Raw genomic sequence first — 27211 nt, 5'->3', positions numbered from 1 at the left:
ATAAATCCTTTCTTCAATTAGCAAAATAGGAGAGACTCTCAAATTGTAGTAGCAATGTTTTTGAGTGTCCCGTATAAACATAATATATAAACAAAGTTAGTTTTGCATATAGGCCACTGTGGACTATATTGATCTAATACAATCCATTTTCCATTAAGAAAAGTGACACTGAAATTCAGAGTGCCAAGGTTACATAGTCAGTGGCAGCATTTGAGTTGGAATACTTATTTTCCAAACCCTATTCTCATGTTACTTAATTACGTATTTTGCATATTTGATACCATACAACATGAAAAAATATTAACACGCAGATTAAAGCATTGTAATACATATCTGAGGTCTATAATACATTCATATGTGTAACAATAAATATGGGAATGAAGTAAGAATAATTTTATAGTAATTCATTATAAATATAACAGTGGCTTAAAATAAGGGAGTGATATTTGGGAGCATCTTTGGTTTAATAATGCTCAAAATATTGGGTATGAACAGCAGTTATGTAAATAAAGAGACCATATTGGTATTCAAGTTTCTAACTTGGCCAATGGGGAAGGTGATATCATGATTATTATGGATTTGCAATACAGGATGAAGTTTAGTAGGAAATAATTCATTTTCCATTTGCATTTCAGGTTAATATGTGGGTATCCAAGTACATTTGGATATAGGCCTGAGATTTAAATTCACATTTAATTGATATATGGATAGGAACTGGTCCTAGAGACCAGGCAGATGAGATGACACCTATCTGAGGCACATCATCTGCTGATGTTGATTCAGTATCAAAGTTGAGTCAAAAGCAGATATCAACAAAAGAGACCACAAGATTTAAAAATAAGAAAAGAAATGAAAATAAGAAAAAAAACAATTTTTCAAAAGGAGAATTATTCAACAGTTTGAATAAAAAACTGAAAAGTATGCATTGGATTAACAACAAAGACTTACTAGTGAATTTAATGAGAACACTTTCTGTGAAGTGGTTAAGGAGAAGCCAGGATGAGGTAGGCTGAGATTTTAGTATGAAGTAAGGAAGCAGAGAAGTATATCTAGAAACCTTATTCCAGGAATGTGGGCATGAAGATGAAGAGACAGAGAAGGTAGTAGCTGACTGGTCATAGAGTCCAGGGTGGCAGCCATGGGAATCAACCTGGGTGCCTCTGACCACCTGGGGCACAAATGAGGAAGGTCCCCAGTTGCTGCACTTTAAAAATCCAGGGCTACATTCACCTGATAAGCTTCATCTCGCCAACAGGAGTGGGTCTGAACTATTAAAGTAGACCACTTCTGGGAGACAGGGTAGACTTAGGCTCAAGGAGTCCCTGATAACTTTGTTGAAAGTTTCTTAAATGTCACAACTTTCACCCAACCTTTTCTCCCTCTTTTTCACTAAGGATCAAATTCCTTCCACAGAGGACTTCCCCCAATACAGTCTCTGCATGCTTACTCCTTTGTGTCTGCATCTCCCTGACAAACATGTTAAGCAAGGAATTTTTTTTTATGGGTAAGTTTTCAAATTCATTTGGACATGGAGAGACTGTTTAGAAAGGGGAAAAAATGAGAACATGAAAGATCTCTGTATCATGGACTGAAAGTTCCAGAGAACAAAGTTCCAAGTTTTAAGAAAGCAAGAAGCTAGGGAACAAGGGAGTTATATTTGGGACAAAACACATTGCAGCTCATATGGTGAGAAACTTCTGAGGAGTAAGAGTAATGCAAGTCTGTGATGAAGGAGAAGAAGTCCATGGGGTTTGGTTTCTGTTAGATTTTTTAAAAATTGTGGTAAGAACACAATATGAAATGTTCCCTCTTAACAAATTATAAAGTGCACAATGCAGTATTGTCAACTATAGGCAGAATGTTGTACAACAGATCTCTAAAACTCATTCATCTCATGTAACTGAAACGTAATAATCTTGAATAGCAACTCCCCATTTCTCCCTCCCTCAAGCCTAGGGCAACCACTCTTTCACTCTCTGTTTTCTCAGTTTTATTTTTAAATTAGATTTATTGGGGTGACCTTGGTTAACAAAACTGTGCAGATTTCAAGTACACAACTCAATAAAACATTTTCAGCATATTGCATCTCGCACTCACTGCCCAAAGTCAAGCCTCTTCCCATCCCCACTTATCCCCCTTTGTCCACTTCCACCCCACCCCAGATTATTTGAGATGCCTCATATGGAGGAAATCTTGCATCATTTGTTCTTCTGTGACTGGCTTGTTTCATTTACATTATATTCTCTTGGTTCATCTGTACTGTCACACACAGCATTAGACTTTGAAAGGTCTCCTTTCAGCCACCTCTTGGTGTATGAGGTTTGCAGGAATCAGGGCACACTTGCTATCTTGCTGATCTGGCAAAGACCCTGCTCATCACTTTTCTTCAAGTGTAAACAGAGGCCTGTGTTCTCCAATATCTGATCTAAGATCTATCCAACAGTGAATGGAATGGTCATGGTAGACTGTGACTGAGGAGCAAAGGTGGGGCAGGTCTTAGTGGGTGAGAGTCTAATGTTTAGACTAAAGGAGAAATCTCAATGGTCAGGAGCATTACATTGCCAGGTTGTGTCTATAGTTGTATTAAATATTTTAAGCCATTAGTTTTAATGTAAAAAATAATAAACAATTCAAAGTATAAAAGGAGGCCTTGTATTTCTGTGGATTTGGAAGAAAATGAACAAATATTCTAATTTGGATTGAAGTAGATCTGAAAATAATCTTTTAAATAAATGATATTCATATTTTTTAGGAATTTTAGATTTGCTTGGTCAGACAGTGGCTACAAGAAAAACAAAGTTTTGTTGAAAAGTCTGCTGTTATCAGGTTGTGCTGAATCAGCTGCTTTACCATTACTAGCCCTAAAAGTGATCCAAGTTTAGAAAGATCAATACATAAAAACTCCAGTCTTAGCTATTTTAAAGCAAATATTTATGTTAACCTTTGTGCTAGAGACTGCAGGATGCAGCATATGTTACAGAAGCATGTGGATCGGTAAGTAGCCTGCTGATTCCAGGTCTTGAATGAGGAAATGATGAAAAATTAAATAGTAAAAATAAAGTTTAGTCATTTCAATCATTAACTCTGAAATATTATCTCTTGGACTCAGAAAGTTGTGACTATGCATTTGGGATGAGGGGGAAATCAATTAAATTAGAAATGTACATGAAAGAGTAGGTTACTTCAATTAAAAACAGTTTGAGGAGGCATAAAGAAAAATAAAAGTACCATATTCAACCATTAATAAAATAGTTATGTCTTATTTCTTATTAGCCCTCTGCTGTAGAAGGTCTTTGCTTATTTGTGTGCATTTACAAGGTCTTCATTTACCTGTGTGCAAAATATTCCAACTAGGATTAAAATGTATCTCATAGTCTTTCAAATAAATGATATTCATATTATTGAAGAAAAATTTAGGAAATCCTCTATATTCCTTTTGTCAGGCTGTCCTTTATCTTGCCAGTTTGTGCAGTGGAGCAGGATCCTGGGAGATGAAGGGATTCAGTGATATCTCCTTATTTGTTTACATTTATTTTGAATTTCCAACATTCTCTAGCTTCAAAGTTGCTTTAGGTTTGGTTTTTCTGTAGTTATAAATTCTTTCTGGAAGAAATATGTTTAAATGTAAAAGCAAGTAGCCAATTGTCTTCAACTACATAGACGTTCCCTTTTCCATTTCATTTCATTGTCAATTAATTTTAGGTTGCAAGGAATCTTTGATTTTTTTTTATGTTGAGCATTGATCTAGCCACTAACTTAGTTTTCAAATAGATAAAATTAATTTCTCCTGTGTTTCTAATGTGTTAATCATGTTGTATATAATTACTGTGGCCAGCATGATTTCTGCCTTTGCAGATTTACCTGTATGTTGATGCAGAGTCATATTTTTTTAATTTAGAAAGAGTTGACAGTTTAATCAAGGCACCATTATGCAAAAGGATAAATCCCTTTGCTCACAACTTGTATATTTAGTGTAAATTTATTAAATATATATGTATAATAATTAAACTTATGAAACTCAATTTCTCTTAGTGTTAACATTCATTATTTTAATTAAACATATTCCCTAAAATGTGCTTTGTAATTAGCATATATGACTGATTTAAAAATTCAAACTTTTTATGTAGAACACAAAGCAAAGATAAACAGAAGCATTATGTAACTTGTTAAATCTTATTTCAAACATACCAACATCCAGTTTTGGTCAAGATGGAGGTGTAGGTAAACTCACTTCACTTTCTCATGCAACCACAGAAAGAATTACAACTAGACTTCAAAACAGGTAACACCTACACCCATTAGAAAATCAAGTAGTCCAACAAACAAGAATTTAAAGAATCTACATTCATCCTCATCAAATTGAGGAGACACAGAAATATGGCGAAATGAAAAAAGAAACCCTCCTGAAAAAGAATTAAACAAAATGGAAATAACCAACCTATAAGATGCATAGTTCAAAACACTGGTGATCAGGATGCTCAAAAAACTCATTGAGTATTGCAACAACATAAAAAAGACCCAGGTAGAAATGAAGGTTACACTAAGTGAAATAAAAAAATCTATGGGAATGATGAGAGGAAGAGATGAAGCTGGGATTCAAATCAACAATTTAGAACATAAGTAAGAAATAAGCATTCAACCAGAACAGCAAAAAGAAAAAGGGATTTTAAAAACTGAGGATACTATAACAGGCCTATGGGACATCTCCAAATGTACCATCATCAGAATCATAGGGATGCCAAAAGGAGGAGAGAAAGAATAAGAAATTAAAAACTTATTTGAAAAAATAATGAAAGAAAATATCCCAAATTTGGCAAAGGAAATAGTTACAAATCCAGGAAGCACAGAGAGTCCCAAATAAGTTGAACCCAAAGAGGACTACTATGTCCAGACACATCATAATTAAAATGCCAAAACTTAAGATAAAGACAGAATCTTAAAAGCAGCAAGAGAAAAGTGAAGAGTTCCTTTTACCTATAAAAGAGTTCTTTTAAGACTATCAGCTGATTTCTTAAAAGAAACTCTGCAGGCAATAAGGGACTGGCAAGAAGTATTCAAAGTCATGGAAGGCAAGGACCTACAACAGAGATTACTCTATCCAGCAAAGCTATCATTTAGAATCAAACGGCAGATAAGGTGCTTCCCAGACAAGGTAAAGCTAAAGGAGTCCATCATCACCAAGCCCTTATTATATGAAATGTTAAAGGGACTTATTTAAGAAAGAGGAGCTCAAAACTATGAATATTAAAATGGAAATGTATTCACAACTATCAATAACTGAAACTCACAACTATCAATAACTGAAACTAAAAAAAACAAACTAAGCAAACAAGAACAGAAACAGATTCATAGAAATGGAAACATTTTGGAGGGTTACTGCCTGGAAAAAGGAAGGGGAAGAATGGGGGAAAGGTACAGGGATTAATAAGCACAATTGGTAGGTACAAAATAGACAGGGAGATGTTAAGAACAGTATAGGAAATAGAGAAGCCAAAGAATTTATATGCACAGCCCATTGACATGAAATAAAGGGGGATTTCTGCAGGGAATGGGGCTACCAGATGGAGGAGGGCAAAGGGGGGAAAATTGGGATGACTGTAATACCATAACCAAAAAAATATATTTAAAATATAAAAATAAAAAATAAACATGTCAACATAAATAGCTTAAGAAAGTTAGGAAGTATTTGTGTGATTCTTTATGATGCTTTTCTTAGAATTTTTGTCATCCCTACTTTCATATATTTCTAATTTTTTCTTCTTTTTATAATTTATTTTTATTGTGTTTTTTTGCTTATCATTCATTGATCCACCATTATACCCCTTTTCCCCCCAGCAATCACCACACTGTTATCCATGTCCATGAGTCCTTTTTTCCTTTTTGCTCAATCCTTCCACCTCCTAACCACACCCTTCCAAAGCTGTCATCCTGCTATCTATGAGTTTGCCTGTATTTTGCTTGTTAGTTCAGTTTGTTCATTAGATTCCACATGGGTGAAATCATATAGTGTTTGCCTTTCTCTGCTGGCTTTTTTCACTTAGCATAATGTTCTCCGGGTCCATCCATGCTGTTGCTAAGGGTAAGATTTTCTTCCTTTTTATGGACGAGCATTATTCCATTGTGTAAATGTCCCATAGTTGTTTTTTCTATTCATCTACTGATGGACACTTGGACTGCTTCCATATCTTGGTGATTGTAAATAATGCTGCAACAACATAGAGGTTCTTATATTCTTTCAAATTAGTGTTTCGGATTTCTTAGAATAAATTCACAAGAGTAGAATTGCTGAGTCATAAGACAGCTCCATTTTTAATTTTTTGAGGTATCCCTATCCTGTTTCCACAGTGACTGCACCAATCTGCATTCCCACCAACATTGCACAAGGGTTTCTTTTCCTCCACCTCCTCACTAGCATCTGTTGTTTGTTGATTTAATGATTTTAGACATTCTGACAGGTGTGAGGTGATATGTCATTGTTGTTTTAATTTATATCTCTCTAGTAATTAGTGATGTTGGGCATCTTTTCATATGCCAGTTGGCCAACTGTATGTCCTCATTGGAGAAGTGTATATTCATGTCCTTTCCCTTTTTTTAATGGGCTGTTTGTTTTTATGGTGTTGAGTTTTATAAGTTCTTTATAAATTTTAGATATTAATCCCTTATCAGACCTATTGGCAAATATGTTCTCTCATTCAGTGGGTTGTCTTTCTATTTTGTTAATGGTTTCTTTTTCTGTGAAAAAGCTTTTTAGTTTGATGTATTACAATTTATTCATTTTTTACTTTTGTTTTCCTTGCCCAAGATGATATATCAGATAAAATATTGTTACAAGCAGTGGCTGAGATTTTACTGCCTGTTTTCATCTAGGATTTTTATAGTTTTGGGTCTAACATTTAAGTCTTTAGTACATTTTGAATGTATTCTTGATTGTTTCATAAGAAGGTGGTCTAGTTTCATTTTTCTGCAGGTATCTGTCCAATTTTTTCAACATCATTTATAGAGTAAAAAGTCTTTAGCTCATTGTATGTGCTTGTTTTCTCTGTCAAATATCAATTTACTATAAAGACTTCGGCTTATTTCTGGGCTCTATTTTCTATTCCCTTGATTTTTGTGTCTTTTTAATTTCAATGTTTTTTTTATTGTTGTTCAGTTACAGTAGTCCTACCTTTTTCTCCATTGCTCACCCATACCCCACCCACCCCTCACTCCCAGTCAATCCCCACCCTGTTGCCCATGCCTATGAGTCCTTGATTTATTACTTGACTTGCCTCCTCCTCTTCTTTCCCCCATAACCCTCTTTCCCATCCCCTCTGATCACTATCAGTTTGTTCTTTATTTCCATGTCTCTGGTTCTATTTTGCTTGTTTGTTTGTTTTGTTGATTAGGTTCCACTTCTAGGTGAGATCATATGGTATTTGTATTTTACCACCTGGCTTATTTCACTTACCATAATGCTCTCCAGTTCCATCCATCCTGTCACAAAGGGTAGGAGCTCCTTTCTTTCTGCTGTGTAATATTCCTTTGTGTAAATGTACCACAGTTTTTGATCGATTCATTTACTGATGCACACTTAGGATGCTTCCAACACTTGACTATTGTAAATTGTGCTGATGTGAACATCAGGGTGCATAGGTTCTTTTGAATTGGAGTTTCAGGATTCTTTTTTTAATTTTTAAAATATATTTTATTGATTATGCTATTACAGTTGTCCCATTTTCCCCCTTTATTCCCTTCCACCCTGTGCACCCCCTCCTACCCCCTCTTTAGTTCATGTCCATGGGTCATATATATAAGTTCTTTGGCTTCTACATTCCCTATACTATTCTTAGCCTTCCCCATCTATCTTCTACCTACCATTTATGACACTTATTCTCTGTACTTTTCCCCCTCTCCCCCCACACACTCCCCAGCTGATAACCCTCCATGTGATCTCCATTTCTGTGATTTTATTCTTGTTCTAGTTCTTTGCTTAGTTTGCTTTTGTTTTAGGTTCAGTTGTTAATAACCCTGAGTTTGTTGTCTTTCTACTGTTCATATTTTTTATCTTCTTTTACTTAGATAAATCCCTTTAACATTTCATATAATAAGGGCTTGGTGATGATGAACTCCTTTAACTTGACCTTATCTGAGAAACACTTTCTGTGCATTTCCATTCTACATGATAGCTTTGCTGGATAGAGTAATCTTGGATGTAGGTCCTTGCCTTCCATGACTTTGAATACTTCTTTCCAGCCCCTTCTTGCCTGCAAGGTTTCTTTTGAGAAATTAGCTGACAGTTTTATGAGTACTCCTTTGTAGATAACTCTCTCCTTTTCTCTTGCTGCTTTTAAGATTCTCTCCTTTTCTTTAATCTTGATTAATTTAATTATGATGTGCCTTGGTGTGTTACTCTTTGGATCCAACTTCTCTGGGACTCTCTCAGCTTCCTGAACTTCCTACCCCTGCCCCACATACAATGTCACAACCCAGCAACGGGGTTGCCCCACCCTGGCGAACACCTAAGGCTCTAACTGTCACTACATAACAGGTGCTCTGAGGTAAAAAAAAATGGCCCAAATGAAATATCAAATCAAAGCTCTAGAAAAAATATAACTAAGAGACAAAGAGATAGCCAACCTATCAGATGCACAGTTCAAAACATTGGTCATCAGGATACTCATAGAACTGGTTGAATATGGTCACAAATTACATGAAAAAAATGAAGGCTATGCTAAGTGAAATAAAGGAAAATGTACAGGGAACCAACAGTGACAGGAAGGAAACTGGAACACAAATCAATAGTGTGGACCAGAAGGAAGAAAGAAACATTCAACCAGAAGGGAAGAAAGAAACAAGAATTCAAAAAACTGATGAAAGGCTTAGGAACCTCTAAGACATCTTTAAACATTCCAACATCTGAATCATAGGGGTACCAGAAGGAGAAGAGGAAGAGCAAGAAATTGAAAACTTATTTGAACAAATAATGAAGGAGAACTGACAAAGGAACTAGACTTCCCAGAAGTCTTTCATGATTCTTACGGTATAATCTCATCAGTCAAATTACCAGGTCAAAAAGCAGTTCCATTTTTAGTTTTATGAGGAAATTCCTTACTGTTTTCCTCAGTGGCTGTACCAGTCTGCATTCCCACCAACAGTGCAACAGGGTTCCCTTTTCTCCACAACATCTCCAGCATTTGTTGTTTGTTGATGATGACCATTCTGATTGGTGTGAAGTGGTACCTCATTATGGTTTTAATTTGCATCTCTCTGATGACTAATGATATTGAGAATTTTTCATATGTCTATGGGCTCTCTGTATGTTCTCCTTGGAGAAGCGTTTGTTTAGGTGCTTTGTGCATATTTTAATTGGATTGTTTGTCTTTCTGGTGTAGAGTTGTGTGAGTTTTACACATTTTGGAGGTCAAATCCTTGTCTGAGATATCATTGTCAGATATGTTTTCCCATACGGTTGGTATGTGTCTGTTTTTATGCCAGTAGCATGCTGTTTTTACTACTATGACTCTGTAATATAGTTTGAAATTAGGTAGTATGATTCCTCTAACTGTATTCTTCTTTATTAGATCGCTGTTGCTATTTGGGGCGTTTTGTGGTACAATATAAATTTTTGAAATATTTGTTCAAGTTCTGTGAAGTATGTCATTGGTACCATAATAGAAATTGCATTGAGTCTATAGATTGCTTTAAGTAGTATGGACTATTTAATGATGTTAATTCCTCCTAAACATAAATATATTATGTGCCTCCATTTTCTTTGTATCTTCTTCAATGTCTTTTTTCAGTATCTTAAAATTTTCCTAGAACAGGTCTTTTACATCCTTGGTTAGATTTATTCCTATTTTATTCTTTTTGAATAAATTGTGAATGGGACTGTTTTCTTAATTTCCCTTTATGATAGTTCATTATTGGCATATGAAAATGCAACTGATTTCTAGATATGAACTTTGTATCCTGCTACTTTACTGAATTCATTTTTCAGTTCTGGTAGTTTCTTGGTGGAATCTCTATGGTTCTTGATGTACAGTATCAATAAATTTAAGAAGATTAAATCATATCAAGCATCTTCTCTCATAACATTTTACAAAATTAGAAATCAATTATAAGAAGAAAACTGAAAAATACACAAAGACGTGGAAGCTAAATGGAGTGTCATTAAACAATAAGTGGGTCAACAATGAGATCAAGGGGGAAAACAAAAGATACCTTGAAGCAAATTGAAATCAGAACACAATAACCCCAAATCTGAGGGACACAGGGAAAGCTATCTTTAGAGGAAAACTCATAGCATTACAGGCCTACCTCAGAAACAAGAAAACACTCAAATAAATATTCTAACTTTACTCTTAAAGGAATTTGTAAAACACCCAACAAAAAAAAACCCTAAAGAGAGTAGAAGGAAAGAAATCATTAAGATCTAAGCAGAAATAAACTATCTAAAGTCTTAAAAATGATACAAAAGGTCAATGAATCCAAGACCTGGTTCTTTGAAAAGATACTCATCTAGAAACAATCAAATAAATAAATTCAGAAATGAAGGAGTAGAAATAACAACTGGCAACAAAGAAATATGAATAATTTTAAGAAAACATTATGAACAGCTGTATACCAGAAATTGGGCAACCTGGAAGAAATGAATAAATTCCTAAAAACATGCAATCTTCCAAAACTAAATCAAGAAGAATCAGAGAATCTGAATAGGCAGATTACACCTAGTGAAATTGAAACAGTAATAATAATAAAAAAAAAACACCCAAAAAGGAAAAAGCAAAAGCCATGGACCAGATGGCTTCACAGGTGAATTTTACCAAACATTCTGAGAAGAATTAACACTTCTGTTTCTCAAACTATTTCAAATAATTCAAGAGGAGGGAAGACTCAAAGCTCATTTTAGAAAGTCAGCATTATACTAATTCCAAAACCAGATAAAACATTACGGAAAAAAAAGAAAGAAAGAAAATTATAGTCCAATCTCCCTGATGAACATAGATGCTAAAATCATGAATAAAATATCAGCAAACTGAATAAAGTAATATATCAAAAAGATTACACATCATGACGAAGTGAGATTTATCCCTGAGATGCAAAGTTGGTACAACATTCTGAAATCAATAAATATGATACACCACATAAAGAGCATGACAGATAAAAACCACATCAATAGATGCAGAAAAAGCATTTGATAAATTCCAGCACCCATTTATAATAAAAACTCAGCAAAGTGGGTAAGAGGGAACATACCTAAACATAATATGCCATATATTACAAACCCACTGACAACATCATACCCAGCTGGCAAAAATACAAGATAAAGAACAAGACAGGGATGTCTGCTTTTACCTCTCTTTTTCAACATCATACTGGAAGTTTTAGACAAAGCAATCAGACAAGAAGAATAAATAAAAGGCATCCAAATTGGAAAGGAAGAAGTACAACTATTTTATGTGCAGATGAAATGATACTGTACATAGAGAACCCTAATATGTGAAGACATCATTTTATTGCCTTACAGTGTTAGCAGCTGGTTTACAGAACTAAAAGTAAAAGACTATCCTCTTAGCTTACATAAATTTCCGTATCTTACTTTTCAATTGATTGCTTCTTAAAATTATACAGGTTTGACTGTTTATGTAAAAGTGATTCAAAATAAAACCAACATTAGGCTGTTTCCCTTTGCTAGATAAATATTAATTGAAAAGCAATAACATTTTATTTCTAAGTTTATTTCTTTTTTTCATAAGCTTTAATTGTTTAAGTTTTTGTGTCCCAACAAAAAATGATTTACTTTAAAAAACTCACTAGATATTATTTAACCTATTGTTTTTTAGTTCAGATACGTTGACCAAGCCTGTTACCATTATTAATAAACATAAGTCAATCAGAGAAAGACTGATACCATATGATCTCACTCATGTGTGGAATCTGGTGGAAAAAAATAAAACCAGAGGCATGAATACATGAAGCAGACTGGCATATTTCAGAAGGGAAGAGAGTTGGGGGGACTGGAAAAGATTAGCTAAAGAACATATATGCATAGACCATGGACATGGTCACAATCTGGTGAAGGCCAGGAGGCAGGGGACTGAGAGGTGAGAGAGAAACAGGGAAAAATGAGGGACATCTGTAATAGTGTTAACAATAAAAAAAAAGCATATGTGTATTATCATTGTCCCATTGCAATTCATAAGCCATCTATGGTATTCATTTCCTGGGATATGGGAAATCAATTACTCACTCCTCTTGGATATATCTGGCCAATTCATCACCACGGTACCTCTTGATGAATTTTTTATTGTATCCTTAAGTGTACTACTGAATCAATTACTCCTTCCTGTCCATGGTATGGTTCCTTTATTTACTAAGATAAATTGGCCCACTCATATTTTCCTTTTTAAATTCTTTCCAGTTTAAACAGGTGGTAAGTGCTGATGAAACATTTCAGAAAATTAAAAATGCAAGTCTTAAGTAATGTAGTAGCAAATATTTAGTAAAAAGACGTTTGTAATTTCTTGGAAGGCAGATAGTAAACTTATACGCTGGGGAAGAAAGTATGAGAACAGTATACTAGAATTGTGATTTTGTTGGTTTTTGATGCATTTATAGCAAGGCACCACAAGATTTTTCTTAGTTGTTTGCCAGCAGAAAAAACTGGAATTGTGAAATTCCAGAAATCTAGGAAATAACAGGGTAGAAAGAAACAACTGTTTCTTAACTGAAAACAGTAAAGAAAATAAGGAAAGTGAGCAATAAATGCTGATGAAAAGAGTCATATTATGAGGCAATGATTAAATAAAGAATATGGCTCTTAAAAACTCTTTATTTAATCAGAAGATGAAGGCAAGACTTTGTGGCAAGTTTCCCTGAAGTTTTCTTTGAGCCAGGACTGGAAGAAGCTCATGTCACTGTCTCCCACCTTTTGTCACCTAAAACTCAGTTACCTGGTCATGAAAGCCTGTAGGGCAAGTTGTCAAGTACAGCACAGCTCTATGGCTGAAAGGAATAGACAATAGGTTTGGTGAACACAAAGCAGTCTCTTTCACACTGTTCTTCTTAGTTTTGGCCTATTTCACATGCTTTCTGAAAGGGACCTATTAACACCTCCAAATAACATTAAAGATTTTTATACGTTCTTCTTGTAATACTTTCAATATTCCTTGTGTATATTTTAAAAATGACTTTACTTATTACTGTTATTTCTTTGTGAATTGTACTCATTTTCAATATGAAATTTTTTCCCATATCATAGTTATGTTGTAAATTACATTTATTTAAAAGTATCTATTTCTGATTTTTGTTAAATAGCATTTGCTTATTATATCTTATTTCAACCCCTTTTTAAAACTTCCTGTCATTTTGCCTTGATTGGATTTATTTTGTGGAGCATAAAGTTGCATGTTGTTTTTGATCCCAACTGAGATTATCCAAATCTAGTGCTATGAAACATTAATAGTCTTGATTATAGTTTATATTTATTGATATGTTTGACTTTGTTGCTGCTACTCTTTTTTATATTTTATATTTAACTTGTTTCTTTATTTTTCATCATTATGTCCAAATTTAGCCTTTTGCTATTTCACATTTTAGGATATGCCTAGTGCTTTACCATTGCAGGGTTAAATGAAATTACATCTAAAATACCTAATGTCAATTATTTTATTAATATTAGATATTATGCCACTGTATTTCTTATTATTTATGGGCACCTATGCATGAAAGAATTAGTTCTGCAGGTATGGGCTGTTCAAATCCCACACATCCTCAAGAAACACTTGTCTTCATGTTGGCCCTTTGTCGTCTCTCAGCCCTTGGAATATTCTGCCTGATGAGAATATTTTTGTATGCTTGAGACCTGGGCCATGCTGCTCAATTTGACCAGCTAATTTATGCTAACAGTGTTATCTGTGATGAATGCTTTTTTTTAATGCCTGAGGACATGGGCCAAGCTGTACAAATTTGATCAAATAGTTTAATGTTAACAACGTAATTTATGGCGAACACCTGTTTTTGCTCTGATGGGGCTGAAATCTGAGTCACGGAGGTCAGTCATGCAAGTGCTGTGTGCCTACATCACTGACCCCAATAAAACCCCCTGGACACAAGGCTTCAATGAGCTTCTGTGGTCAGCAACACTTCCCACAAATTACATACCATTTCTGGGAGAGTTAAGTGTGTCCATGTGAGTCCGAGGTAAGGACAACTAGAAGCTTGTGCCTCTTTTCTCTTGGACTTGACCCTGGATGTTTTTCCATTTGCTGATTTTAATCTGTGTCTTTTCCTTGTAATAAACTGTAATTATGAGTGTAGCACTTTTGAATCGTGATTCCTTTGTGTGATTCTTCCAGCCTTAAGGTGATCTTGGAGACTCTGTGCAAGCACATCACCTTAATCACTCATATTATTATACAAAAAGCCATATTTAATCCTTATCTTAATTTTTTAAGTTTACAGTTTCTCATTCTACTTACAGATCATATTGTATGCTTCGGCCTTCCAGTACAGTGCCCTGAGATATATAGCAGGTCCTTGAGTGTTGTCACTTCGTTTAATGGCATTTCATATAACATTGATGAGATGCCGTTGGAACTTAATAATTCTTTATATCAATTAATTTATAGTGAATTTGTTTTCATCATATGTTGTTTTGCCTAAAGTTGCAGAACCTTTATACGATGTCAAGTGAGGACTTACTGTAATTGTTTCTTTTTTCCTACCATGCTCTCCTTCTCTTTGTGCTCAGCAAACACCATTCTGTCCTCACTCCAACATTCATGTCCTTTCTTTTTTTATTTTTCTTTTTTATTGTTATTATAGTACAGTTGTCTCCATTTTCATCACACCATGCCCCCCGCCCTGCCCACCCCTGCCTCCCACCCTCGAACCTACCCCTTTGGCTTTGTCCATGTGTCCTTTATACATGTTCCTTTATGGCCCTTCTCCTACTTCCCCCCATTATCCCTCCCCTCTGGTTACTGTCTGTTTGTTCTTTATTTTGATATCTCTGGTTATATTTTGTGTGTTTGTTTTGTTGATTAGGTTCCACATATAGGTGAAATCACATGGTATTTGTCTTTCACTGCCTGGCTTATTTCACTCAACATAATGCTCTCCAGTTCCATCCATGCTGTCATGAAAAGTAGGAAGTTCTTCTTTCTTTCTGCTGCATAGTATCCCATCATGTAAATGTACCATAGTTTTTTTATTCATTCATTTACTGATGAGCACTTAGGTTGCTTCCAGCACTTAGCTATTGAATTCAATAAATTTGGATTAAATTTTCTCCTCCAAACCTTTACAAATAGGAAAGAAAGTCCCTGGTTATCTTTGTATACAAATATTATATTCCTGAGACTTCCATTATTTGTTCCCAAATGGAGATGTGGCTTCATTCACTTATCAGGCAAATATTTGCTGAGCCTTCACTACATGATGACTTTGATCAATACTCTATGTTAGGTAAATCAAGCTTAGAATTAGTAGCAGAAATTTAAATTGTAGGAGATGAGTGATGAGGAAAGCTATAAGAAAAGTGCAAAGGGAGATCTGTAGGATACTTAAAATAGCACTACAATATTTCAACCTGCAGAATAAATAAGTAAATCAGAAATCTAATGTTTGCATGCATTATAACTAATGGATATGCCGTCACTGAAGTCCACTAATGACAAGATAAAAACAGCACATCATAATCAACAAAAAATATTAACCACATACTCAGAAAAATTATTGGTTATCTTGAATTCTCCATCCTCTATTTCAAGTATATTGAAAGATATTATTGAATTAATCAAAGAATATCTGTACCTTGTAACTTGCAATCTGTAGAAAACTAAAAATTGACTTTTGCTTTTTCATAGGTGCCAGCAGCTTTCTTGATATTAAAATAATATTACATGCCCTGGCTGGCGTAGCTCAGTGTATTGAGCACAGGCTGCAAACCAAAGCATTGCAGGTTCGATTCCCAGTCAAGGCACATGCCTGGGTTGCAGGCCACGGCCCTCAGCAACCACACATTGATTTTTCTCTCTCTCTTTTTCTCCCTCCCTTCCCTCTCTAAAAATAAATAAATAAAATCTTTAAAGAAAAATTTCTAAAATAATAATGTTACAGAAGTACCTTAATTGCAATACTAAGTTTTAGGGAATGCACAAGCTATAAGCAAAGTTATTTGCATCCAAAAATCACAGTCTACAGGGAAACATACATGTAAAAGGACAATGATTACAAGTCTCCAAATGTTGTAAAATTTATTAAAACAAATACTTTTGGTCATGAAAAAAGATCTGTCTGGTTCTAATGAGTGTATTGATAAAGAAGGCAAAGGAACAAAAATTAATTTGATTAATGGGTTGGCCTCGCTCGAGTACACTGTCAATTCTTTAATTCAAAGTACTCAGAAATTTATAGGGAATTTTTTATTTATGTGAGGGTGTTACTCAGACCAATATAGAGTCTGATTAAATATGATTCATAAAGTCCACTGATGGGAAAAAATCTAGACAAATATAGAAACAGATAATAAGTGTATATTAGTTTACATAGTTATATCAAGAATATTCAACTGATAGGTCTGAAAGTAAGAACAAATAGAGTATATTCATCAAGAGATAGGGCTTTTGGGAACTCGACAAATATGCCCAAGGTCAGTTGAGGAACTGGAGGGTTTAACAGGATACAAGACAGAAATTCAATTACAAAGACCTGGAACAAATATGGTAGGTGATCAAAGGAAGCTGCCATCTAAGAAAGTGCAAAAACTCTACTCCAGATGAAATAAGTTTGAAACAGTGCTAAGACGTTGATATAACACGGTTTACCTCTGCTCTGCCACCCCACTCTAAAGTAGTCAACTCCTCACATAACTTCCTCTATAGGTTCTGTGAGTTTAAGGGAATCAATGTATAATGAAACTGATTTTACTGTATGTTAATTGGTATATGCAAAAGTTAAGTTCCTATAGCATCTTATCAACATTGTAACAAAATGATGATGAATGAAATAATGCTATTCAAGGACCTGCTGTATTGACTAAGGAAAGGGAAATAAAGGGTCAATGATTATAGATCATCACTTGTGTCCAAATGTAAAGGATATCATTTCATTTAAGTAATTCACACATTATTGTCCTGTTAATACTATGTAGCACATAAATTCAGGAAAAAAAAGTTTTCTTTTTTTCTATTATTCCCATTAAAAACTTCCCCCAGAACTGTAATTCTCTAAAATATGACTAACTTCAAGAAAAATGTTCTGAATTACTTCTACTTGGAGTAATTTGAATTTCTCTTCCTTTCATTTCTCTCTCTACACTAAAACATTTTAAGTGATGTGCTTTAGTTATTTTTAAAGCAAGATATACACATTTGTAAATGCTAATATAATAAAAAACATGGAGTAAATAACTCTTTGCAATTGACTATTTCTTTCAGTTACTTATCTTATTTGAAACTTCTTCCAGAAAAGCAAGAAGAATTTAAACCAAATTGGTTCTTAATGGTGAAAAATAACATTCTTTTTTCAAAAATGTAATAATAACACATGAAAAGAAGAGGCATGTGAAATGCTGAGATATGATGGTTTCATGAATTCCTTTCTAATGCAGGGAAAACTTCTGTTATTTACCTTTACTGATTTAACTCAGGATCTGTATGTCTTTATTACCTGCCCACCTAGATGATGACCATAGGTATCTCAAATGCATTTAACATTCCCAACTTCACACATTTGTTTGATTATTATAAGCATCTCAAGACCTGGGCTTATACCCAGAAGTGCTGCTATACTCATGACAAAACAGAATTTGCCCCTACATTGTGTGACACAAGTTATTTTTAGTCAGATTGTTTTGCTGAAGTGTGCACACTGGTTTGCAGATTGATATCATTATCTCTGCTGCTGCAGCTGTAACACAATGCTGATGCTAAAACTTTTAATACAAAAGTAACAAGGAAAAAAAACTATATGAATTTTGTTGTTAGCCCCACACCTTTGATTTCTATTTAGACCAGCTAATTAATTACTCATTTATTTATTTATTCAGCAAGAATTTGTAAGTGCATATCATGCCAGGAATGGTTAGATGAAGAAATGCTACAACAAAAATAAATATGGGTTTATTTTTCCTCAGCATCTTTTAATTTATTTATTTTTATCGTTTTTCAAGTACAGTTGTCTCCATTTTCACCCATCTCTTCCCCCATGCCCCACCCAGCCCCACCTCCCACCCTCACTCCTACCTGCCTTTGGCCTTGTCCATGGGTTCTTTATACCTGTTCCTTGATAACCCTTCCCCTTCTTTCCCCCATTATCCCCCTCCGTACTCCCCTCTGGTTACCATCAGTCTGTTCTTTATTTCAATATCTCTGGTTGTATTTTGCTTTTTTGTTTGTTTTGTTGATCAGGTTCCACTTATAGGTGAGATTGTATGATATTTGTCTTTCACCACCTGGCTTATTTCACTTAGCATAATGCTCTCCAGAGCCATCCATGCTGTCTCAAAGGGTAGGAGCTCCTTCTTTCTTTCTTCTGTGTAGTATTCCATTGAGTAAATGTACCAGTTTTTTGATCCACTCATTTACAGACAGACATTTAGGTTGCTTCCAACACTTCCTTATTGTAAATTGTGCTGCTATGAACACTGGGATGCATAGAGTCTTTTGAATTGGTGTTTCAGGATTTTTAGGGTATAACCCCAGCAATAGAATTTTCTTCTAAGAGTAGAGTGTTTTCTTCTCTTTCTGATGAGTAAGACACTCTTTGGCCAACCTACAGGCAGTGAACAAATATGTATTTTTTTTACATTTTGCCTTTGTTGGTGGAGGCTTGAAAGAGGAAGTGTTGTGTATAGCATTTTTAAATGTTATTAATTTCCTCTCTTAGGGATTTATATATTTCTTTCATGAAGCATTTGCATGTTGTTCTTTTGTCCTAAGGCAAATCTATCTAAGTATACACAACATTACAAATGAAAACAAAGAAATACTACAAAATATTTTGAGCATTTTTATGATAATTCATACAAGTCAGATGTTAAGTTAGTCATAAAGAAAGATCAAAAGCCAAACACTGAAGTTTTCAGGAGCATTGATTAATAAACACTACTATTAAATAACCATATGGCAATTATAAATACAATGAAGTGCCTCTAAATTTTAGCTTTCTGCAAAGGAACTGTAAGAATTCTCAAAAACACTTCCGAGGTGAAGCAGTGAGACATCTAATTGATTCCCACTTACTCAGACAATATCAATTGAGTTGCTAATATCTAGGAAGCGCTGTGCTGGGCTGTGCAGACATAGCAAGCAATGAATCATTTTGAGGTAGGCACAGTAATGAAAAGGCATTTTCTTTTCTCTTTCTTTCTTTCTTTCTTTCTTTCTTTCTTCCTATCTATTTCATAAATTATTACTTTAAAATTTATTACTGAATTTATTTTGGTGACATTGATTAATAAAATTATATAGGTTTCTGGGGGTACAATTCCACAAAACATCATCTGTATTGTTCACCACCTCAAATCAAGTCTTCTTCCATCACCATTTATCCCACCTTTACCCTTCTAACTCCCTTACTCCCCTTCCCTCTGGTAATCATCATACTGTTGTCTGTGTCTGGCTGTTTTTGTTTTTGTTTTTTTGCTTTGCTTTGCTTTACTTAACTCCCCTCACCTTTTTCAATCAGACCCCAAAACCCCTTCCCCCTGACATCTGTCAGTCTGTTCTGTGTGTCCATGTCTCTTTCTATTTTGTTTGTAAGTTTGTGTTTTTCATTAGATTCCACATATAAGTGAAATCATATGGTATTTGTCTTTCTATGCCTGACTCATTTCACTGAGCATAAGACTCTCTGGGTCTATACAAGCTGTGGCAAAGGTAAAATTTCCTTCTTTGTCATAGCAGAATAGTATTCCATGGTGTAAATGTACCAAACCTTTTTTTTTACCCACTCATCCACTGATGAGCTCTTGGGCTGCTTCCAAGTCTTGGCTATTGTAAATAAATCTGAAGTAAGCATAGGGGCACATATATTCTTTTGAACTGGTGTTTCAGTTTTCTTTGGATGTATTCCCAAAAGTGAAATTGCTGGGTGAAAAGGCAGTTCCATTTTTAATTATTTCGGAAAGCTCCAAACTGTTTTCCACAGTGGCTGTGCCAATCTGCATTCTCACCAAAATACACCAGGATTCCTTTTCTCCCTATCCTGGCCAACACTTGGTTTTTGTTGATTTACTGATTATAGCCATTGTTCTAGGTGCAAGGTGATATATCACTTTGGTTTTATTGATAATTTGCATTTCTCTGATGATTAGTGATGTTAAGCACCTTTTCATATGTCTTATAGACATCTCTATGTCCTCCTTGAAGAAATGTCTATTCAGGTTCTTTGCCCATTTTTTTACTTCAATTGTTTGTTTTTTTAGTGTTGAGTTAAGTGCTTTGTAAGTTTTGAATTTACACTCCTTATCAGATGTATCATTGGCAAATATGTTCTCCAATTCAGTGGGCTGCCTTCATTTTGTTGATGGTTTCCTTTGCTGTGCAAAACATTTTAGTTTGATGTAGTCTCATTTGTTTATTTTTGCTTTTGTTTCCCTTGATTGTGGAGATATGTAAAAAAAAATATTGATATGAGAAATGTCGGATTTTACTGCCTATGTTTTCTTCCAGGATTTTTATAGTTTCACAATTGGCATTTAAGTCTTTGATCCATTTTTAGTATAGTTTTGTGTATAGTGTAAGAAGGTAAACAGTTTTGTGCAAGTATCTATTTTATTTTCCTAACACTATTTATTGAATAGAGACTTTACCACATTGTATGTGCTTGCCTTATTTATCAAATATTAACTAATCATAAAGGCATGGGTTTATTTTTGTGATTTCTACTCTGTTCCATTGATCTATATGTCTGTTTTTTATACCAATACCATGCTGTTTTGATTACTGTGGGCTTGTAATATAGTTTGATATCGGGTGATGTGATTCTTTCCACTTTTTTCTTTTTTCTTACTATTGCTGTGGCTATTTGGGTCTTTTTGTGGTTCCATATAAATTTTTGTAATATTTGTTGTAGTTCTGTGAAATATGCCATTGATATATTGATAGGAATTGCAATGAATTTATAGATTGCTTTGGGTAATATGGACAGTTTAAAAATGTTAATTCTTCCTATCCATGAACACAGTATATGCTTCCACTTATTTGTATTTTCTTTAATTTCTTCACTGTCTTCTAATTTTTTGAGTATTGGTCTTTTATATCCTTGGTTAAATTTATTCCTGGGTATTTTATTTTTGATACAATTGTAAATGTGATTTTTTCCTTAGTTTCCTTTTCTGATAATTCATTGTTGGTGTATAAAATGCAACCAATTTTTGCATGTTTATCTTCTATTCTGGTACTTTATTGAAGTCATTTATCAGGTCTAGTATTTTTTCAGTGGTGTGTTTAAGGTTGTCCATATACATTATCATGTAAAGGCTGAATTCCTTAACACTTAAAAATTACCTTTCTTATTTTTGAGTTTGTACAGTATTCATAATAAATGCTGCTAACAAGTATTAATAACTGTTTCATTCTATCTGATATGGTATAAAAATGGATCATTAAGAAACTGGAAAGATTTATTGTACAGAAATCATGAGCTAATTATTTTTAATGGAATGTTTTCTTGACTTAAATATAAGACCAAGCTGTCCACCCAGAATCTTGTTTATACCAACCATTCAGCTCTCAAGAGTGTGGCTCAGTTGGTTGGGCGTCGTCTCACAAAGCAAAAAGTTGCTGGTTCAATACCCGGTCAGACAGTGGATAGATGTTTCTCTCTTACATCAATGTTTCTCTCGCTCTCCTTCTCTCTCCTTTCCCCTCTCTAAAAATACATACAAATATACATACATACTTACATACATACATACATTAATTAATTCACAGACATTTTTGCCTTAGAGATGGCAAAGTTTGATCCTTTGAATTATTAGAAATTTCAAGTAGTAGAATCTGAACTAATGAAGTTTTGCTAGTTATTTCATCTTGACAAAAGTCATATGATTCTGTTTTTTTCTTTTTAATGTGTGTATGTATACCTACAAATATGTATATACATATTTGAAGAGTGGGTGGGTAGTAATTTAACTTCAAACCATATCTTGCTGAGATCATTAGTAATATGATTAAGTCTTTTATGTTACCTTTCTTTTAGGCAACTTTGTAGACTGTGAATTTATTTTTCTTCAGATTTACAAGAGACTACGAATTTCATTGAGACATCACTTCCACTGATGTATTAATTCCCTAAAAAGTACCCCTCCAACAGACTGTTTAGTCTGTTATATGCCTTTTCAACATGGGGAACTCACAATCTCATAATCTTAGGTCATAAAATTCCTAGTTATGCCAAGTTGCAATCTGTTTTCTTTGAACTTACTGATTCTGATTTTACTTCTGTGGGTCCTTCACAGTAAAACAATTTGCATTCCACACAACCACTTTGAAAATATTTAAAAATAATTATCATACCTTTTTAGTTTTCTTTCTTTTTTCTTTCTGCTTGGTCCTTTTCTTTCAGATGAAACATACCTTTTTTAAAAATATATTATTTTTACATGTCTTATCTTTAACATGAGCTTCTTCTGATGTGAGAAATTAAATGTCCAGTTTGTCTATATCTTTAAGTTTCAACACTACTTTAAAAAAATTTTTTTATTGTTGTTCAAATACAGTTTTCTGCCTTTTCCCCTCCAACCATCCCCACCACCCCAGCCCTCCTGGCCTTCCTCCCCCATTTCCACTCCCCCTTGTTATTGTCCATATGCCCTTTATAATTATTCCTGTAAATGCTTCACCCTTTCCCTCCATTGTCCCCTCCCCTCTCCCCTCTGGTCACTGTCTGCCTGTTCTCAATTTCAATGTCTTTGGCTATACTTTGCTTGCTTGTTCATTTTGTTGATTAGGTTCCTGTTAATGGTGAGATCATATGGTATTTGTCTTTCATCGCTTGGTTTATTTCACTTAGCATAATGTTCTCTGGGTCCATCCAGACTTTTGTGAAGAGTAGGAAGTTCTTTCTTTCTGCTGCATACAATTCCATTATGTAAATATACCATAGTTTTTGATCCATTCATTTACTGATGGGCACTTGGGTTGCTTCCAGCACTTGGCTATTGTAAATTAGTTAACTGCATTAAAATGAAAAGAGAACCAACCATGTGGGGAAACATGTTTTTGGAGAAGTTTCTTATTTCTGTTGTTGGTAAAGGTAATGCCGGCTTTCAGATAACTATACAGTATTGCCTATTCATATTAAATTTATTGTCAATCAGTTCCTATGTCTCTTTAAAGACAGATGAAAAATTATTTTTTAACTTTTAGTACTTATGAAGTTTGTATTTTGAACTATAAACTTATCTCCTGTGAAGTTTCAATGTGTTTGAGTGGATTCATCTTTTCACCCAGTTAAGTCTACTTCAGTTTCTATATTCCATTATCAATTTTTTTGTCATCTTCACAATTTAGGACCTTACTATCTGTTATCTAAGCCATTGATAATTCTGGAAACACAGAAAGATCAAGAATAGAACCCCATGGCATAATTTATACAGGTTGAGATTTTTTCTTAAACACTGGCCTTTTGAGTACAGCTATTCAGCTAATTACTAGCTGTCCTAGCCTCAGTTGACATTTCTACATCTTTTCCATTTGGGTATGAAAATCCCTGTCAGATCATTTTGTTGTAATCCAATGCACATAATTGACTGCATTTTCTGACCAGACTAATAGTCCCTTTAAAAGAAGTCAGAAAGTTGATGTACATATTAAGAAGTTTAGTAGAGATAAAATAGGTACTACAGATCATTTGCAATGTAAATCATCCACAAGGTAGTAAAAGTTAACTGTATTTATCTAAGAGACAATAAGGTCTGGGTGGATCCTGCTGATTAATTCTCATTCTAGGCTCCATAATTTTAGCTTTGTTTGCTGCTCACCAGAGAGGCATGTCATCATGGCAATGAATAACAGAAAATGCCACAGAAGTACTTAAGAAAAGAAGAACGAAGTTGTAGGTAATGTTGAATGGAGGCTATAAGTTGTTAGAGTGATACACGAGGGTGAAGCTTTTTAAAAGTTCATTTGCAAAGCACATGTCTATCTTTTGGGTATTAATCTTGTCACTGAGATGTGCCAAGAGAGACTTAGAAACCTGACTGGTATTTAACAGTATTGTGATCATACCAGGTAGGAAGTATCTGCCTCTCAGAGTGGCTTGAAAAGATTAAATGAGAAATTGTCATAAGTACCCAGCATAGTTCCCTGACATAATATGAATTTATTAATCCTATCAATTAATTCAGCAAGCATTAACTGTGTGCTTATATATCCCAGATATAGGGCATTTATTTTGTATGATAACTGAGAAGCAATGTATATTTTTCTCTTGTTTTATATATATATATATAACATGAATAAGATACACACACACACACACTGCACTGAATCTAGCTTGAGTCTACATGACTCATTAATGAATTTATTATATTTTCAACAAAAAATGTATAAAACTGAAACTGAAACTATATATACAAGGCCAGAACAGTTGGTTTATTTGGTTAATCCATAGAACCAAAGAATTTTAGAGGTTGGAGGGACCTTATAAATAAAGTCCAATTTTTATATATCATATATTAGGAAACTGAGGCCAGGAGATGATTTATTAGTATGTCTTGGAGCTGAAATCACATTTGCTTGTTTTGGACTCATATTCCTAGTCAGTCAACATTATATTTCCTACTATATTACATTTAACAAATTCCTCAACAGGGGCCTGGCACCCTCGGACTTGTGATATGGAGTCACACACCAAAAGGTGGAAAATTCCATTCTAACATGGACTGCTGATTTAAAAATGCAAATTAGCAAAACTTAAAAGGTTGTAAGAACTTTTAATGATGGTTTTACTTTTTGGTGTAGTTGAAATATTTTATAGTAAGTAATAAATGCTTCAAAATTGGTCACCCTTTATACACATATTTCATCAATATGATGATGTTCATGTTCTTGAATCACACTCAAAGGATCAACAAACAAACCTATTTGGAAAGGGAATTGCCCATATAAGGCATAACCTTAAGGGAGCTGAAAAGATTCGGTGAAAAATAAGAAGCTAAACTTTCCTTCTTGGAAAGAGCCAGCTAGTTAGTTGTGTTGAGTCATATCTGATGTGGAGGTGGGAATAAGGAGGTGGTAGTGATGCCCAAAGAATAGGAATAATGTAGTGAACTTTCCTGTAATGCTGATTCAAAATTCTCTTCCACTGGGGGAAAAATAAGGCTTAGGGATAAGATTCTCCTTCAAGGAAAAGTTGCTTACCAATTCAGTTATTTTCTCTTTTTTAATTTTATTTTTTTATTGTTGTTCAATTACAGATGTCCCACATTTTTCCCCACTGTTCTCCCCTACCCCATCACCCCCACTCCCACAGTCAATCCCTGTCCCATTGTCTGTTCCCATTGGTCCTCTATTCATGTTCCTTGATTTGCTCCTTCCCCTTGTTTCCCCCTTTATTCCCCTTCCCCCTCCCCTTTGGTCTTTGTCAGTTTGTTCTTTATTTCCATGTCTCTGGTTCTATTTTGCTTGTTTGTTTCTTTTTTTGATTAAGTTTCACTGATAGATAAGATCATATGGTATTTTTCTTTTACCACCTGGTTTATTTCACTTAGCATAATGCACTCCAGTTCCAACCATGCTGTTGTGAACTGTGGGAATTTCTTCTTTCTTCCTGCTGTTTAGTATTCCATTGTGTAAATGTACCACAGGTTTTTGACCCACTCATTTACTGATGGGCACTTAGGTTGCACAGCTAAAGAAAATATTGACAAAATGAAAAGGGAAGCAACCATGTGGAAAAACACATTTGCCAATGATACCTCGGGCAAGGGTTTGATCTCCAAAATATATAAAGAACTCACACGACTCCACACAAGGAAGACAAACAATCCAGTTAAAAAATGGGCAAAAGACCTGAACAAACACTTCTCCAAGAAGGACATACAGAGGGACCATAGACATATGAAAAAATGCTCAACATCACAAGGCATCAGAGAGATGCAAATTAAAACCACTATGAGATACCACCCACAGCAGTCAGAATGGCCATCATTAACAAATCAACAAACAGCAAGTGCTGGTGAGGCTGTAGAGAAAAGGGAACTCAAGGCCATTTTTTTAAACACCACACAGCTTGTCTTTGTGTCAAAATTTTCTGCTTTCATTTATATTGTTTTTGCTTTAAAATATGCCTTAGAACATAGGTTCTATGATCCTTGTTTTTTGTATGTTATTGGACCCCACCCCAGGGCCACTGTAGACAAAGGGCTATTAGGTAGGGTGGACAACTGGGCAGAAACAAGAGTCAAGGAGGCTGCAGCCTATGTACAGAAAGGGAAAAGGTGGTGGGCTGGGAACTTTTCTATTTGGGCACCAAAATAGATCATAGAGGGTAGTAGAGGCAGCTAGACTTCAGAGGTCACAGAATGAAACCTCCTCTATTTTACAAATGAGGAAACTGAGGCCCAGAGAGAAAATATTCAGTCCAACACCAAAGATGTATTATCACAATTCACCTTGAAACTTAGATAATTTGATAGCAGATTCAAACTAAAATATTTTAAGTATACAGAAAAATACATAAAGTAACAGGAACACCTGTTCATCATCCCCTTATGTCAAATCTTAATTTAGTGCTATATTTGTCTTAGACTTTTTAAAGAAATAAACACTGGGGAAGCCTATTGGTTCACATCCCTAATCCCATCTTCTCTTATCATCTTTCTCCAGAGCTAACTACACAGCTCCATTCCCTATGCATGGCTTTATAACTTTACTACATGTAGACATGCCACCAACAATACCTGATTTTTTTTCAGCCTGTTACAAACATTATTAAACTGTATGTATTCTTCTACAACCTGTTTTTTATTTTTATTTATTTATTTTTGCTCAACTTGTTTTTGAGATTTCTCTGTGTTGAAACATGTAGCTACAGTTAATTCAGTTTATCTGTGAATGGAATTCCAATGCAGAAACATGCCACAGGTGACCCATTCTTCTCTGTGGATAGGTGTTCAGGTGAGCATTTACATGGATTTCCTTTGGTGCTAGTGTGAGTGCCTCCAGGTTAGAGTCTCCCTGCTGGAGGGCTGTGAAAGGGTGTAAGTGAGCTGCTCTCG

This window comes from Phyllostomus hastatus, unplaced genomic scaffold (assembly GCF_019186645.2).
Source record: "Phyllostomus hastatus isolate PE091 unplaced genomic scaffold, TTU_PhHast_1.1 phas_scaffold_114, whole genome shotgun sequence".
Taxonomy (NCBI): Eukaryota; Metazoa; Chordata; class Mammalia; order Chiroptera; family Phyllostomidae; genus Phyllostomus; species Phyllostomus hastatus.
Note: the sequence above shows the minus strand (reverse complement) of the source record.